Source organism: Oryctolagus cuniculus, chromosome 7 (assembly GCF_964237555.1).
Source record: "Oryctolagus cuniculus chromosome 7, mOryCun1.1, whole genome shotgun sequence".
NCBI classification, from domain to species: domain Eukaryota; kingdom Metazoa; phylum Chordata; class Mammalia; order Lagomorpha; family Leporidae; genus Oryctolagus; species Oryctolagus cuniculus.
Window position 1 is genome coordinate 39909924 of NC_091438.1, and position 15236 is coordinate 39925159.

Consider the following 15236-nt stretch of genomic DNA (forward strand, 5'->3'; position numbering starts at 1 on the left):
GATTTTGCTGTAGTAACAACCTCAAAGTCTTAGTAGCTTGAAACTAGAACATTCATTTCTTACTTTCACTGTGTGTTTCTCCTGAGTTGGGAGGTATTTCTCATCCACTTTGTTTTCATTAGAGATGCAAAGTGACAGAGACACAACAATTTATTTATTTATTTTTAACTTTTATTTAATAAATATAAATTTCCAAAGTACAGCTTATGGATTACAATGGCTCCCCCCCCCATAACTTCCCTCCCACCTGCAACCCTCCCCTTTCCTGCTCCCTCTCCCCTTCCCTTCACATCAAGATTCATTTTCAATTCTCTATATACAGAAGATCAGTTTAGCATATATTAAGTAAAGATTTCAACAGTTTATACCCACATAGAAACACAAAGTGAAAAATACTGTTTGAGTACTAGTTATAGCATTAAATCACAATGTACAGCACATTAAGGACAGAGATCCTACATGAGGAGTAAGTACACAGTGACTCCTGTTGTTGACTTTACAAATTGACACTCTTGTTTATGGCATCAGTAATCTCCCTATGCTCCAGTCATGAGTTGCCAAGGCTATGGAAGCCTTTTGGGTTACTGACTCTTATCCTATTTAGACAAGGTCATAGTCAAAGTGGAAGCTCTCTCCTCCCTTCAGAGAAAGGTACCTCCTTCTTTGATGACCTGTTCTTTACACTGGGATCTCACTCACGGAGATCTTTAATTTAGGTCTTTTTTTTTTTTTTTTTTTTGACAGAATGTCTTGGCTTTCCATGCCTGAAATACTCTCATGGGCTTTTCAGCTGGATCCGAATGCCTTTAGGGCTGATTCTGAGGCCAGAGTGCTGTTTAGGACATCCGCCATTCTATGGAGACTCAACAATTTAGATTGGTGCTGGGCACTGGCAGTGGGAAGGAAGGTGCTAAGTATGCCATGTCTGCCACAGGAGTTATAGGGCCACGTCTAACTTTAGATAATAATTTTCTCCTCTGCTCTTTGTCAAGGTCAAAGTACACTGCCACCCTGTACTGATTTTGTGACTTGGTTTGGCAGATACAGAGTGGGTAGAAAGAACAGCATGCTGGCCCTAAGCAGAGGATTTGAGGGGGTCTCATGTTTTTCACTCTCTTTGGCACTCAGAGCATCCAGTAAAAGAAGAGGAGGTCCCTGGGAGCTGTTTCTTCTCTGCTCAGAGTTGAGGCTTGAAAAGCATACACTCTACCTGAAACAAAGCCCAGCAGAGTCACACTGAGCCAGCCAAATCACACACCTGCAAGCAAGAAATATCTGGATTGTTTGTTACTGAAGCAAAAATTGATTAATACTCTCATCAGGAAGAAAACAAAACAAGGCAACACAACACAAAGCAGAATATTAGTAATACTTGAAATGACTACCACTTTGCCTTTTAATGGAAGAACTGTTGTAAATACTGCAGTAAACTGCCAGCTAATAAATGTAGAAGGAATGGTGCCAGTAGAAACCACCATTTGCTGTCTTTAAATCATCAATTCAGGGAAGAATGATCAATGGATGAATTTTGGAACCATTATGTGAGAGATTGTTAAGAAATAGAATATTTGGACAAGACAGAAGTATCACCCTACAGATTATTTGCTCTTTGCAAAGGATGAGGTATCATTTGAGATAGACACCTGTCATTATCGAGCTCTGCCTCGCTGATACTGGGCAGCTTGACATTGTGTGCCTCCTGAGTAACATGATGTGATGTGACAGCACTGCCTTCAAAATGCCCTTACCTGCAAGGTTTCATCTGTGTTTAACTAAGACTTTCATTCGGATTCCCAGTAAAAAGGGAATACAGGAGATTTAGGTATGTGTTAAACAATGCTATGAGAAAGAGCAAGCCAGGAATATGGTGATTTCATGACTGCTGTTCAAGAGTCTATAATGCCCATATCATGGGGATAAAAAAGCAATTTATGTTTTATTTTATTTTGGCTTCGGAATTGAGCAATGATAAAAAGCAGATAGCTTCAGTACATAAGTCTTTGTAGGATTCTAGTTTGGAAAGACTCATCACAAAAGCATTTTTTCTCAGTTTGAGAAACCTCAGTATGGCCTGGATTTTTATGCTATCAGAGCACTTTTGCTAATATTTCTGAACAGGATAAAAGTCATCCAGGCTATGTAAGAGACTTCATAATTTAGGAAATGTTTGCTGATGTATTTAGTGGGTAAATATCATTATATCTAACTCAGTTTCAAGTGGTTTGGCAATAAATTTACATAGTAGCACAAAGCATATTTGCAATTAAGGCAAAATGTTGACATCTTGAATCTAAACAATTTTTTAAAGGTTTATTTATTTATTTGAAAGGCAGTTATACAGAGAGAGATGGAGAGGCAGAAAGAGAGAGGTTTTCCATCTGCTGGTTCACTCCCCAGTTTGCTGCAACAGCAAGAGCTGCGCCGATCCAAAGCCAGGAGCCAGGAGCCAGGAGCCAGGAGCCAGGAGCCAGGAGTTTCCTCTTGAGTCTTCCCACATAGGTGCAGGGGCCCAAACACTTGGACCATCTTCCACTGCTTTTCCAGGCAGAGAGCTGGATCGGAAGTGGGACAGCTGGGACTGAACCTGTGCCCATATGGGAGGCTGGCACTGTAGGCGGTGGCTTTACCCGCTACGCCACAGTGCCACCCCCTGAATCTGAACAATTAATTTACACAGAGACCCACAATATAATATGTGCAATTAAGATAAAATATTAACGTCTTAAATCTGGGCATATTATGCTGATGGATATATAAGTGTTTATTATCTTATTCTTTTTGACTTCAAATTTGATTTTTATCATAATAAAAATACTGGAAACAAAAAAAGCCATACACTGCATGGAGAAGGAGGGAGTGGTGCAAGTGAAATTCAAACCTGTGCTCAATATGTTATCCATATCCAGAAGTCTAGAAAGATGAATGTGGCTTCAATTTGTTTTCCTTTCCTTCTTTTGAGCAATTTTATTTCAGAAGTTCTGAGCCTTAATGGTTGCTCTTGACCTTCTGCCTCCTTCATATTTTTTCCCTTGTAATGAGAACCATCCATTGATTTAGGGAAGGAAATCAATAATCACACTTTACTTGACTTAGAGCCCTGGAGAAATCATATCTTACTAGGTAGCCTGATGCTTTCTAGTTTTTAGAAAAAATTAGATATACAAAATATATTTTTTTGAAGTTGATGTATTATTTTTCCTATAGTCCTCCTAGGAGGAGGCCTTTCTCTTCTTTAAGGTTAGTGTCACATTTATTCTAGAGCACAACCTTGCCTTTGCTCCCAGGATGCTGGCCTGATCTCCTCTTAGCTTCACTCTTTGTGTTTTTTCTATTGATTGGCATCCTCTGTCTCTGTCTCTCTCTTTCTCTCTCTCTTTTTTGAGTGTGCATGCACACACACATATATCTGTCACCTCCATTTTAAAAATAACTTCTTTTTCTGCCACCTACCCAGCCTCCCAATATGTATTGACCTATCTCTGTTCTTCCCTTGACAGCTAAATTTCTGTTAACTACAGCTTGTGTGAGCCACTGCCATTTTCTGGCCACTCACTCATTATTCTCATACATTTCTATAACAACTCTCACTAGAGTCACAAAAAAAGCAGCCTGATAGTCAAATCCAATTTTCTATTTTCTGTCCTCATCTAGCTTTTTTCCTTTTCTGCAACTTGAAGAAATTCAATACTTCTTCCTTCTTAGAGTTTCCCTATAGCACCCAGAGACCATACTACAATTTCAGAACAATGCCTCATGTCTTGTAACCATGGAACACTTGACAGGCACACCCCTTTTCCAAGCAGGACTGGTCATCTTTTTTGGACCCTTTCCTGCCAAACTCAAGGTCCCAGTGACCCTATTGACTCGAACTCTACTGCCTCCCTTCCACTTTAAACCTTTGTGCTCATATATTCTCCCCTTCTTTCCATTCTGTTGGCTTACATTTGGGCTTCTTCTCTATAAAGTCCTCTTACTGACCATCTGTTGAAGATGTTTTCTTAGCTCTGACTTGAGTTCCTCCTGTTAAACTGTCTTTTGCCCACTACTCTAAGTTGTGAACTCCTTTAAAATATGGAAAATTAAATAAAGGAAGAATTCTTTCATGTCTCTCTGCCTTAAAATATCTTTGGCTAAGTTCTCAAATTAATAGAAGAAAAACTGCTCAGGCTTGTCTGGAAAAGGAAATGGAGGGACAAGAACTTTGATGTGCCAAGCCTTAAAGTCTTGTGATAATTGTGTCCTCTCTTTCCCAGGGCTTACCACCCAGTTATATGATGGACTAGTCAAGTTTGCAACTGAAACTAGCCACTGACACTTTTTTGCCTTATGACTTTTTAAAAATTTCTTACTCTTCATTTGAATGGGAGAGAGAGAGAGAGAGAGAGAGAGAGAGATTATTTTCCATCTGTTGCTTCAATCCCCAAATGCCTGCAACAGGCAGGGGCAGGGCTGGGTAGACTAAATTCAGGAGACTGAACAAAATCTGGATCTCCTACATGGGCAGCTAGGACCTCAAGTACTTGAGATCATCTTCTGCATTCCAGGGTGCACATCAGAAGGGAACTGGTATGGAGAGTGAAGCTGAGACTGAAACCCAGACAGTCTGATGTATGATGTGGGTGCTCCAGGTGGCAGCTCAACTGCTGCATCAAATGCCTGTCCCTACTCCTTATCTTTCAGAACCTCCTTTTTAAAAAAAAAAAAAAGATTTCTTTTACTTATTTGAAAGACACAGAGAGAGGTAGAGACAGAGAGAGTGGTCCTCCGCTAGTTCACTCACCACGTGGTCCCAAAGGCCGGAGCTGCGCCGATCCAAAGCCAGGAGCTTCCCCTGGGTCTCCCACATGGGTTCAGGGACCTAAGGACTTGGGCCATCCTCCACTGCCCTCCCAGGCCTTAGCAGTGAGCTGGATTGGAAGAGGAGCAGCCGGGACTAGAACCAGTGCCCATATGGGATGCCGGTGCTTCAGGCCAGAGCTTTAACCTGCTGCGCCACAGCACTGGCCCCTCAGACTCTCTTTTTGTCATGCCTACCTTTAATCAATGAAGAGCTCTAGCTGATACGTGTTCCTACACTATGCAGACAAATAGTCATTCCTGAAGCTCTGACTTAAGGTCTAGGTTGCTGTGGAAAAAGATTGCACTGGAGTAAGGCCTTGGGAAGTCCCCTAGAAAAAGCTCTGGGAACCAGTTCATAGTTATGACTTTTTGTGATGGAACGAATGGCTAGATATTGATGATATTCCAGAAAAGAAAAAGCTGTAGGTAATCTGATTCTAAGCCTTCAGTTAATTGAGGGAATAGAAGTCATCTTTTATTTTGCCACAGCTGTGATCTTAACAAAAGGAAATGCATTTGTCTGTGGCAGGAATTAGAATATACTGTTCAGTGTGTTGACCCAGACTGACTCTAAAAGGAATTCAGATTTTCTAGGGGTGTTGCCCTGCAGGTGTCTTATTGACATGAATTTATATTTAGAAGACAGCTTTTGATTTCTGGATGCAGGAGAGAGAAACTTCAGCACTGGGGAGCAGTTCAGAGACAAAAAATAACAATGGCATGACAAAAAAGCCTATGATGTAATATTGGGCTGAAAATATCATAGTGTAAAACTGTATCAAACAGTATTCTTGAAGATAAAAAATGTCTGGCATATAAATTCTCACTCCACAAACTCAGAAATTCAAGAGAAATGGCTTTTACATTTTTTGTACTATCTTTTAATTTCTATTTTCTATAATTGAGTAGGTGTCAAAAAACTAGTTTCAGTTCATTTAAGAATGGACCCCACTTTTCCCTTGTCCATGGCAAAATTCTTAAAGTTTAAGGTACAAATAATATTCTTTTTTTTTTTTTTTTTGACAGGCAGAGTGGACAGTGAGAGAGAGACAGAGAGAAAGGTCTTCCTTTGCCGTTGGTTCACCCTCCAATGGCCGCCACAACCTGCGCACTGCGGCCGGCGCACCGCACTGATCTGAAGCCAGGAGCCAGATGCTTCTCCTGGTCTCCCATGGGGTGCAGGGCCCAAGCACCTGGGCCATCCTCCACTGCACTCCCTGGCCACAGCAGAGAGCTGGCCTGGAAGAGGGGCAACCGGGACAGAATCCGGTGCCCTGACTGGGACTAGAATCCTGTGTGCCGGCGCTGCAAGGCAGAGGATTAGCCTATTGAGCTACGGCGCCAGCCAGAAATAATATTCATATAATAAGTTATTTTAAATTTGCTGATGTTTTTGTTTAGACCTATTGAACGTATAATAATAAATATTTCCAATTATTTATTAAAGTTATTAATTTTGTTAAACTTGTCTGTGCTTTTGTTAAGAATTTTTGCTTCTTTAATAGAATTCATTGAAAGAAGAATTATCAATTCATGGAGGTCTACACATTTTTGTTTGTATCTGTCCAGTCTCTGCATCTGTATTCAGAATTGGAAGATTGACTTGGTGATTTTACCAATTAATCACTATATAAAAAGTCTGTCCTTAAAGTACTATCTGTGTTAAAGTCTTCTTTGGTTAATAGTAATATATTTTCTCACTGTCTTCTGATAAGTGTTTCCTTTTTAATTGTTCAGTGTTTTCATGTTTTAGGTGTGTTTTGTTAAATTGCATAATAACTGGGTTGTATTTTCATTCAATATGACATCCAGTTTTAAATGGAAAGTTTGGCTGGTGCCACGGCTCAATAGGCTAATCCTCTGCCTGTGGCGCCGGCACACCGGGTTCTAGTCCCCTTTGAGGTGCTGATTCTGTCCCAGTTGCTCCTCTTCCAGTCCAGCTTTCTGCTGTGGGCCGGGAAGGTAGTGGAGGATGGCCCAAGTGCTTGGGCCCTGCACCCGCATGGGAGACCAGGAGAAGCACCTGGCTCCTGGCTTCGGATCAGCGCAGTGCACTGGCCGCAGCGCTGGCTGCAGTGGCCACTGGGGGGTGAACCAACAGAAAAAGGAAGACTTTTCTCTCTGTCTCTCTCTCTCTCACTGTCTACTCTGCCGGTCAAAAAAAAAAAAAAAAAAAAAAAAGGAAAGTTTACTTTGTATGCATTGGGATAAGTGTTATGTTTAGATTTAGTGTTATCATATAATTTATTTGCCAATTTTATGAGGGTGCTTCAAAAATTTATGGAAAATTGAATTCAGAGATAAGTTGATTTTGTGCAAAGTTTTTTGAAATCCGTATGCTGGTTTTTCATATTATATGTTTTCCATGAGCTTTTTCATGACCCCTCATGTGCAGGGGTTTCAAAAATGTTTGCACCAAAATGATCTCCATGAAGTTGTTGACGTACTCCCTTATTTCTCTTTTTGTTTGCTTTCTCCTTTACAAATATCTTTTCAATATTATGTGTATTTCCTTTTTTTTTGAATTATGTGGGAACAAGTCACTTCTCTCTCTGTTTATTTTAAAGATTTATTTATATGAAAGAGTTACAAAGAGGCAGAAGCAGAGGCAGGGAGAGAGATAGAGAGAGAGAGGAGAGAGAGAGAGAGAGATATCTTTCATACATTGGTTCATTCCCTAGATGGCCTCAATGGCCAGAGCTGAGCCAGTCCAAAGCCAGGAGCCAGGAGTTTCTTCCAGGTCTCCCACATAGGTATAAAGGCCCAAGCACTTGGGCCATCTCTCACTGCTTTCCCAGGTACATTCGCAGGGACCTGGATCAGAAGTGGAGCAGGTGGGACTCAAACTGGTGCCCATATGGGATACTCACACTGCAAACAGTGACTTTACCCACTGTACCTCAGCACTGGCCCCAGACAAGTCACTTCTCAAAAGCCAGGTAAATTGTTCCCAAATGTAGTTTTGTTGTTTAAATATCTAGAAGCAGGCCGGCGCCGTGGCTCAATAGGCTAATCCTCCACCTTGCGGCGCCGGCACACCGGGTTCTAGTCCCGGTCGGGGCGCCGGATTCTATCCCGGTTGCCCCTTTTCCAGGCCAGCTCTCTGCTATGGCCAGGGAGTGCAGTGGAGGATGGCCCAGGTGCTTGGGCCCTGCACCCCATGGGAGACCAGGAAAAGCACCTGGCTCCTGGCTCCTGGCTCCTGCCATTGGATCAGTGCGGTGCGCCTGCTGCAGCGGCGGCCATTGGAGGGTGAACCAACGGCAAAGGAAGACCTTTCTCTCTCTGTCTCTCTCTCTCACTGTCCACTCTGCCTGTCAAAAAAATAAATAAATAAATAAATAAATAAATAAATATCTAGAAGCAAGTCCTTTCATTTTGCTTTTTAATTGTGATCAAGTGGTATTTATTTCTGTGATGGAAGGAATTAATCTCTGGGAAGGGGTCAACATACATAAATCAATAAACATGATATACTACATTCATAAAGTGAATGACAAAAAAATTCCTGTTATTTAAGTAGATTCAGAAAAGCATTTGAAAAAAATTCAGAATATTTTTACGATAGAAACCATCAACAGATCAGGTATAGAAGCAATGTCCCTTGGCACAACATGGGCCACATATAACAAGCACACAGTTTGCATCATACTCAATGCTGAAAAACGGAAAGCCTTCCCTCCAAGATCAGGAACAAGACAAGGATGTCCACTCTCACCACATATTCTCAGTACAGTCCTGGAAGTCCCAGGCAGAATGATTATGTCAGAGAGAGAAAAAGAGAGAGAGATAGATAGAGAGAGAGAGAGATGAATCTAAATTAGCAAGGAGACAGTAAAATTGCCTGTTTTCATATATCATGGTCTTACATGCAGAAAACTGAAGACTTTACAAAAAAAATTAAAACTAATGAACTCATTCAAGCTCATATAATATAAAATTAGTCATTTTAAAGGGAACATTTTTGTGGCATTTACTACATCTACAATTTTGCACAACCACCACCTCTACCTAGTTCTAAACATAACAAGAACTCCTTGGCTTTGTCTTTGATTCATTATATTATGTCCTATACCAGGTAGTTTTAACTTCTTGGAAATGGAGAACTGTATATATGCCCAGTGTCTTCCAAAGGACATGTAGACTGTCCTTGGTCACACCCCCTGTCTACTTTGATATTAATAAAAATCAAATATGAGGTTAACTAACAGATTATTACACCCATTCCCACCTATCTCACTGTGATTTTTGTGGGCTAGTGTTAACCTGTGTGGGTTTGTCTAACTGACGTAAATCTTTTTCTACTGTTTAGCATGGGTGTTAAACACTGGACTACAAGAGGAACATCTCCTCTCTGTGTTGTTGGTAGAATGGTGCCTTCTGCTGTCCCCACCTTCAGTACATTAGTGTGAGAATGTGCAGTCCCTGGATGGTAAATGGAATGTGACATTGCAAGTACCCAATTTACTCCCTTTGCCTGTTTGTTTTGTTTGCAAATTTTTATGTTTATCTTTGTTGTCATCAGTGAGCCACTGCAAAGTTGGAGTCAGCTGCCCCAGGAATGAGTAGCTGGGCTACATTTTAACCTAGAAATCTGTAAAATTTTAATGGCACTTTTATAGACCCTGGTGTGCCAAGGACATAGTGAATGGTCTAAAGGAACCTAGAATTTGGGCCTTTGACATAAATGGTGCTTGTAAAACGAAAGTCTTACTATGGCTAGATACCTGCCCATCCAAAAGTGTGATGAGAGCTCAGATTCTTGTTTTCAGAATAAGCTGGCACTGAGACAGGTTTTGTGTAAAAGTAGGGCCATGTCTTGGTCTCAGCCATTGGCTCAGAGATCAGAGAAGAGGCTGAAAGGAAGAGGCCTCACCCTATGTTAGCTTATGTCATGCCATCTGGTCACGGAAAAGGATGTCTCCTCTTAGGAGGACAAGTGCTTGAGTCCTAAAGTGCTCTCTTCACAGCTTCTGTAAAATCATGGCTTTCATTGTTCTCCATGAGGAATTTGGAGAAACAAATATCAGTGAATTTCCTGAGCCTTGGGAAGTGAATTCAAGGCAAGTTGGTGAAGTGTTGAGGAAAGCATCAACTCATGATCTAAATTAATTTTTGGTTCCATCACTTAAAAACTCAATTATTTTACTTTATCTGATTTATTTTCCTATTGACCTTATCACAACCTGACACATATTATTTGTTTTTCTCACTAGAATATGTCTTAATCAAGCATGAGTTTTTTTTTTTTTTTTTTGACTGTGTCTCTAGTATGGAGCCTGGCACATTGCTATTGCAGTTTATTTAATCAGAATTGCTTCCTTTTAATTTTCTCTGTTGCTGTCATAAGTAACTCTAAAGTGAACATCTTCAGGTTTTTATTATGCATAACTCTGATGTGAAAATCTTTTCTTGAATTGTTTCACTAACTACATCCCTTGGGTGCAATTAAGTCAAAGTTGCAAGTATTTTTCATGACTATTAATATGTATTAGAAATTGTTTTCAGGATGTACTGCAAGTTAATAGGGTAGCAATGTATTTCATATTTCTAACTTGTTAATTTAATAGGCATATAATGATAACAATGTTTTAGTTGGCTTCAATGTCTTTGCCAATATTTTCTGATAGCATTTCTCTCCTTCCTTTAATGTACACTTAACCCAACAGGAGGAGGAACAGCACTGCTTCCGTTTCCACATCCTTAATTCTTGGGAAACGCTGGTTATTATGAGTCCTTACGTGTTTTAAAGATGTTTGATTATTCAATAAAAGCTGTTCATGGACATCTGAGAACTTCCTTGCCTGTGTCATTGTGTCATTTTTCTGTGCTGTCTCTTCTTTATGCTGAAGCTTGAGTGAGATTACCACTCAGATCCGAATCTTGAGAATTTAGAGTTGGTTTTTCTTTTCCTGCCTCTCTGCAGGTTCCTAAGCAGTTCTAGAGGATTTAACATTTTCCAGAGAGAAAATGGCTGGGTAGCTTTCTAGAGGAAATGGAGGTCCTTAACGGAGTGCCAGAGATTTAAAGTAAGGCAGTAACGCCTGTTGGTGCATGTGTGCATGGGGAGGAAGAGGATGGATACTTGCAAGAAGCAAGGCTGGAGGAAGCCCCTTGCCATGAAGACTTGTAGTCAAATGAGAATAACAGAGACTTTGATAAACAACAAAACAATAACAGCAACAACAAAGGCATCAAAAGCAGACATTGCATCAGGTGTTCTTTTTTGCTTATATCTGATTGCAAACCAGGCAGGGCAGGTGCAGCAACATTGCAGAGCCCTGTGGGACCCAGGATTCTTCTTTCTTCTTGGGGAAACTCAGGGTGTGCTTGGCACCTCATGACCCTCAATGATCCTCAATTCCATCTCAGAGTTTTTGTCAAGGCAGTAGAAGTGCATGAGCAAAGGACAAGACTTGCCTGGGCTTCCCCCTCAGCCCTTCCCAAGCCTTGCTGCAGGCCCACCCATGACAGCTGTTTGGATAGCAGTGAGTCTCAGGAGTTCTTTTCCTAAGGAGACTGGAGAACGTAGGGGCTGCTTTGTTTTATCTTTCTCTTTGCTTGCTTGTAAACTGGACATATTGTGGCCATATGGGATGTCTTAGTGAGGAACAAAGAAGATTTAATATCAAGTGGTGTTCAGTGACATTGCCCTTCCACAGAACCCAGACCAGAGTTTTTGTAAGTGTCTGTCAGCCGTAAGGCCCTCATCACCATGGAGCATTGAGTGAGATGTAAGCAGAGATTAGAATAGAGATTAAGATGCAGCAGGAGCTGGAGGTGATGAAAAATGTTTTGGGTATAAACAGTGGTGACAGATATAGAGCACTGTGAGTATTTTAACGGTATTAAAATGTATGCTTAAAATGGCTAAAAAATATGATTATGCATATTTCATGATAATTAAAAAAGATTCTCTGTGTTAATCCATAGTCATCTCTCCTTAGAAGAATATTTTCTCCTTAGATGCTGACTGTAGGATGTAGACTTTCACCTCTGGTGTTGATGTCTCTCCAGGTCACCAGACATGTCAACCACCGTCTATTCCCCCGACATCAAGGAAACTGGGTACACAATCTGTATTGACAGGGAAAGTAAAAGTTTTTGGAGTCCAGAGTGTCTGAAGCATCAAGTTTTCAATGACTTTTAGGAAAAAATCTTAACTACTCACTGTCAACCTGAGGGCACACTGCTTTCTTATATATTCCCCTTTTTTCCAGACTTTTATGTCTGACCACTTGGCACAATTTCTGAATACAGATCGAAACTTCCCATTTGTTTCAGAGTAAAATCCAGAGGTCAGACAATGTCTTATCAATAGATCCACCCAACACCCTGATTCATCTGGCTTATGACTAGATTCACACTAGAATGATTTGCTCTGTAATTATTACTAATACTCACTTTACTCCACAGTATGTCCAATTTTGATAATAGATGACCTTTCTTCCTCTATATCCCCAAATGTGTATCTGCCCCCAAGTCAATGTACTTCTATGGCATTATCTTCTTCTTCTTTTTTTTTTTTTTTTTTTTTTTTTTGACAGGCAGAGTGGACAGTGAGAGAGAGACATCCTTTGCCATTGGTTCACCCTTCAATGGCCGCTGCGGCCGGCGCACTGTGGCTGGCGCACTGCACTGATCCGATGGCAGGAGCCAGGTGCTTCTCCTGGTCTCCCATTGGGTGCAGGGCCCAAGCACTTGGGTCATCCTCCACTGTACTCCCTGGCCACAGCAGAGAGCTGGCCTGGAAGAGGGGCAACCGGGACAGAATCCGGCACCCCGACCGGGACTAGAACCCGGTGTGCCGGAGCCGCAAGGTGGAGGATTAGCCTAGTGAGCCACGGTGCTGGTGGCATTATCTTCTAACATTCCTCAATTCCATGCTCTGCTACAATCACACTGGGCTCCCATGGTTCCTTAAATTCATGCGTGAGTTCCTTCCCCAGATTTTCACAGGAGTTATTGTCTCCTGAATCATCCTATCCCAAACATCTGCACTTCAACTTCTGCAAATGTTTGCTTAGATATTAGCTTAAATGACATAGTCTGACTACCTAATTTACATTCTATCGGGTCTGGCTCTGTGGCGCAGTAGGTTAAGGCCTGGATTTGCAGTGCTGGCATCCCATATGGGCACCGGTTCAAGTCCCGGCTGTTCCACTTCTGATCCGGCTCTCTGCCATAGCCTGGGAAAACAGTAGAAGATGGCCAAAATCCTTGGGCCCCTGCACCTGTGTGGAAACCCAGAAGAAGCTTCTGGCTCCTGGTTTTGAATCAGCTAGCTCCGGCCATGTTGGCCATATGGGGAGTGAACCACCAGATGGAAGATCTCTCTCTCTCTGTGTCTCTACTTCTCCCTGTATTCCTGTCTTTCAAATAATAAAAATCTTTTTAAAAAATAGGTTCTATCACCCACTCTCTTGTGTACACCTGAACCCTGTTATCCTGCCCTAGTGTTTCCTATTTCAGTAACTTGCTATATTTATATACTTGTTAACCAAATGATAAAAGAATGAATGGAAATGTGCTTGCCTTGTCTGTGGCTTGTTTCCTCAAAGACTTGCCAGGTTAGTAATAAGGAGCCATGATGGCAATTTACTAGTTTATCTTAAACTGAGTATCTTTTATGTTTCATTTCCCAGAGAAGAATTGGTTCTTTGCATAGTATGGGTTTGATTATGTTATCATAGATCAGTTTAGGTAAATTTGGAATTCTTAGAAATACGGTACCGCACAAGAAAGTACATTTTGTCTAAGAGGAAAGTTATTTTTGCAGTAAAAGTTCTAAATGTAAAAAGTGTTGATAATTTTAGTTTACAGAGCTCACTTAGTTCTGCTATCTTTTTATTCTTCACAACGGCATTTTCCATTACCCTTATTTAATTGATGTGGAAACAGAACCCAGAGAAATGAGTGACTTTCTGAAAGGTAGAAAGCTATTAAAGTGGCAGAATGTCTTCACACTCTGGCTCAGTGCCACATTTTTACTCATGCCCCTTTCTAAATTACATCAGGACACCCATTCATTAGTTGTGTCCTTGGGGTCTTGTGGAGAATTATAGAGGAGACAGAGAATGTTCTGACCCACAGCATGTGAGGGGATATCACAGGTTCCTATGCACAGCAGGACACTACGGGAGCACAACTGTGAAGCATTTTATGTCGAGCCCCAATGAACATTCGATGCAAGGCTTTCAGAAGAAAGAAAAAAATTCTTTTTTTGACATTTCACCATCCCCTTCCATTTTCTCACTGTTCCCATGACAACTATAAGTATAATAATAGTAGTAATAGTTAACATATACTGTGCATACCATGTGTCATGAAATTCACTTATTTTTCAGATCAATTTAATTTCAGTAACTTACTATATTTATATATTATACATTGTCATTATGGAATACATTACTATTTATTATCTTATATATTTTATATATTTTTAGTTATTTTAGCCTATTATTCATAAAAGGCCCAGAAAACATACACCTGAGCACACCGCATAACTGGAAAATGATGGAAATGGAATTTGGACTCATGTGGTCCATGCTCCAGAAAAGCACTGTCAATAGACACATACTGTGAGCACATGGGTAATCCTTTTTTTTTTTTTAAGGTTTATTTATTTATTTGGTAGAGTTACAGAGAGGAGAGGTAGAGAGAGAGAGAAAGAGAGAGGTGTCTTCCATCCACTGGTTCACTCCCCAGTTGACCGCAATGGCCAGAGCTATGCTAATCCGAAGCCAGGAGCCAGGAGTTTCTTCCAGGTCTCCCACATGCATGCAGGGGCCCAAGGACTTGGGCCACTTCTACTGCTTTCCCAGGCTATAGCAGAGAGCTGGATCAGAAGTGAAGCAGCTGGGCCTCGAACCAGCGTCCATATGGGATGCTGGCATGGCAACCAGCGGCTTTACCTGCTACGCCACAGTGTGGGCCCCACATGGGTAATCTTAAAATTTCTAGTTGCTACATCTAAAAATGTTAAAAGAAATTGAGTCATTTTAATAATGTGTTTAATGAAATTCAATATTTCCCAAATATCATTTCAACATGTAATCACCCAAAATATATTAATAAAATATTTTATATTTTCCATACTAAGTCTTTGAAATCAGGTGTATATTTTACATCTAATTTCTGATAAATTTTAATCATAAATATTTATGTTTAGATTTCACAACATTTACAATTGAAAAACTAATTTTGCATATTTAAGTTGTATCAATCACTTATTTTCCAATAAGTGAACTGAGTATGGGTTTTAAATTTTAAAATTAAATGCACATAAAATTCAGTCACTCAGCAGCACATTTAGAATGCTTGAGAGCAACCGTGTGTGACTCAGGCTGCTGTTGTGGGTAGTGTGGCTTCGATTCCAGGCTTGTAACTCTGACTCC

General features: G+C 40.7%; 1 long non-coding RNA gene across 4 annotated transcripts in view; it reads left to right on the top strand.

The window, feature by feature from the left end:
- The window catches only part of LOC138850391 (uncharacterized), a 39975-nt gene extending 29341 nt beyond the window's left edge, over nucleotides 1-10634 (top strand). Inside the window, exons 4-5 of one of the 4 annotated variants that reach the window (XR_011390104.1) lie at nucleotides 1129-7778; nucleotides 9152-10634. This is a non-coding gene — a long non-coding RNA (uncharacterized lncRNA). Of the gene's footprint in view, nucleotides 1-1128 lie in introns of all 4 variants that reach the window. The other 3 variants (XR_011390105.1, XR_011390106.1, XR_011390103.1) reach the window with 3 other exon arrangements.
- The last annotated feature ends 4602 nt before the right edge of the window (nucleotides 10635-15236 follow it).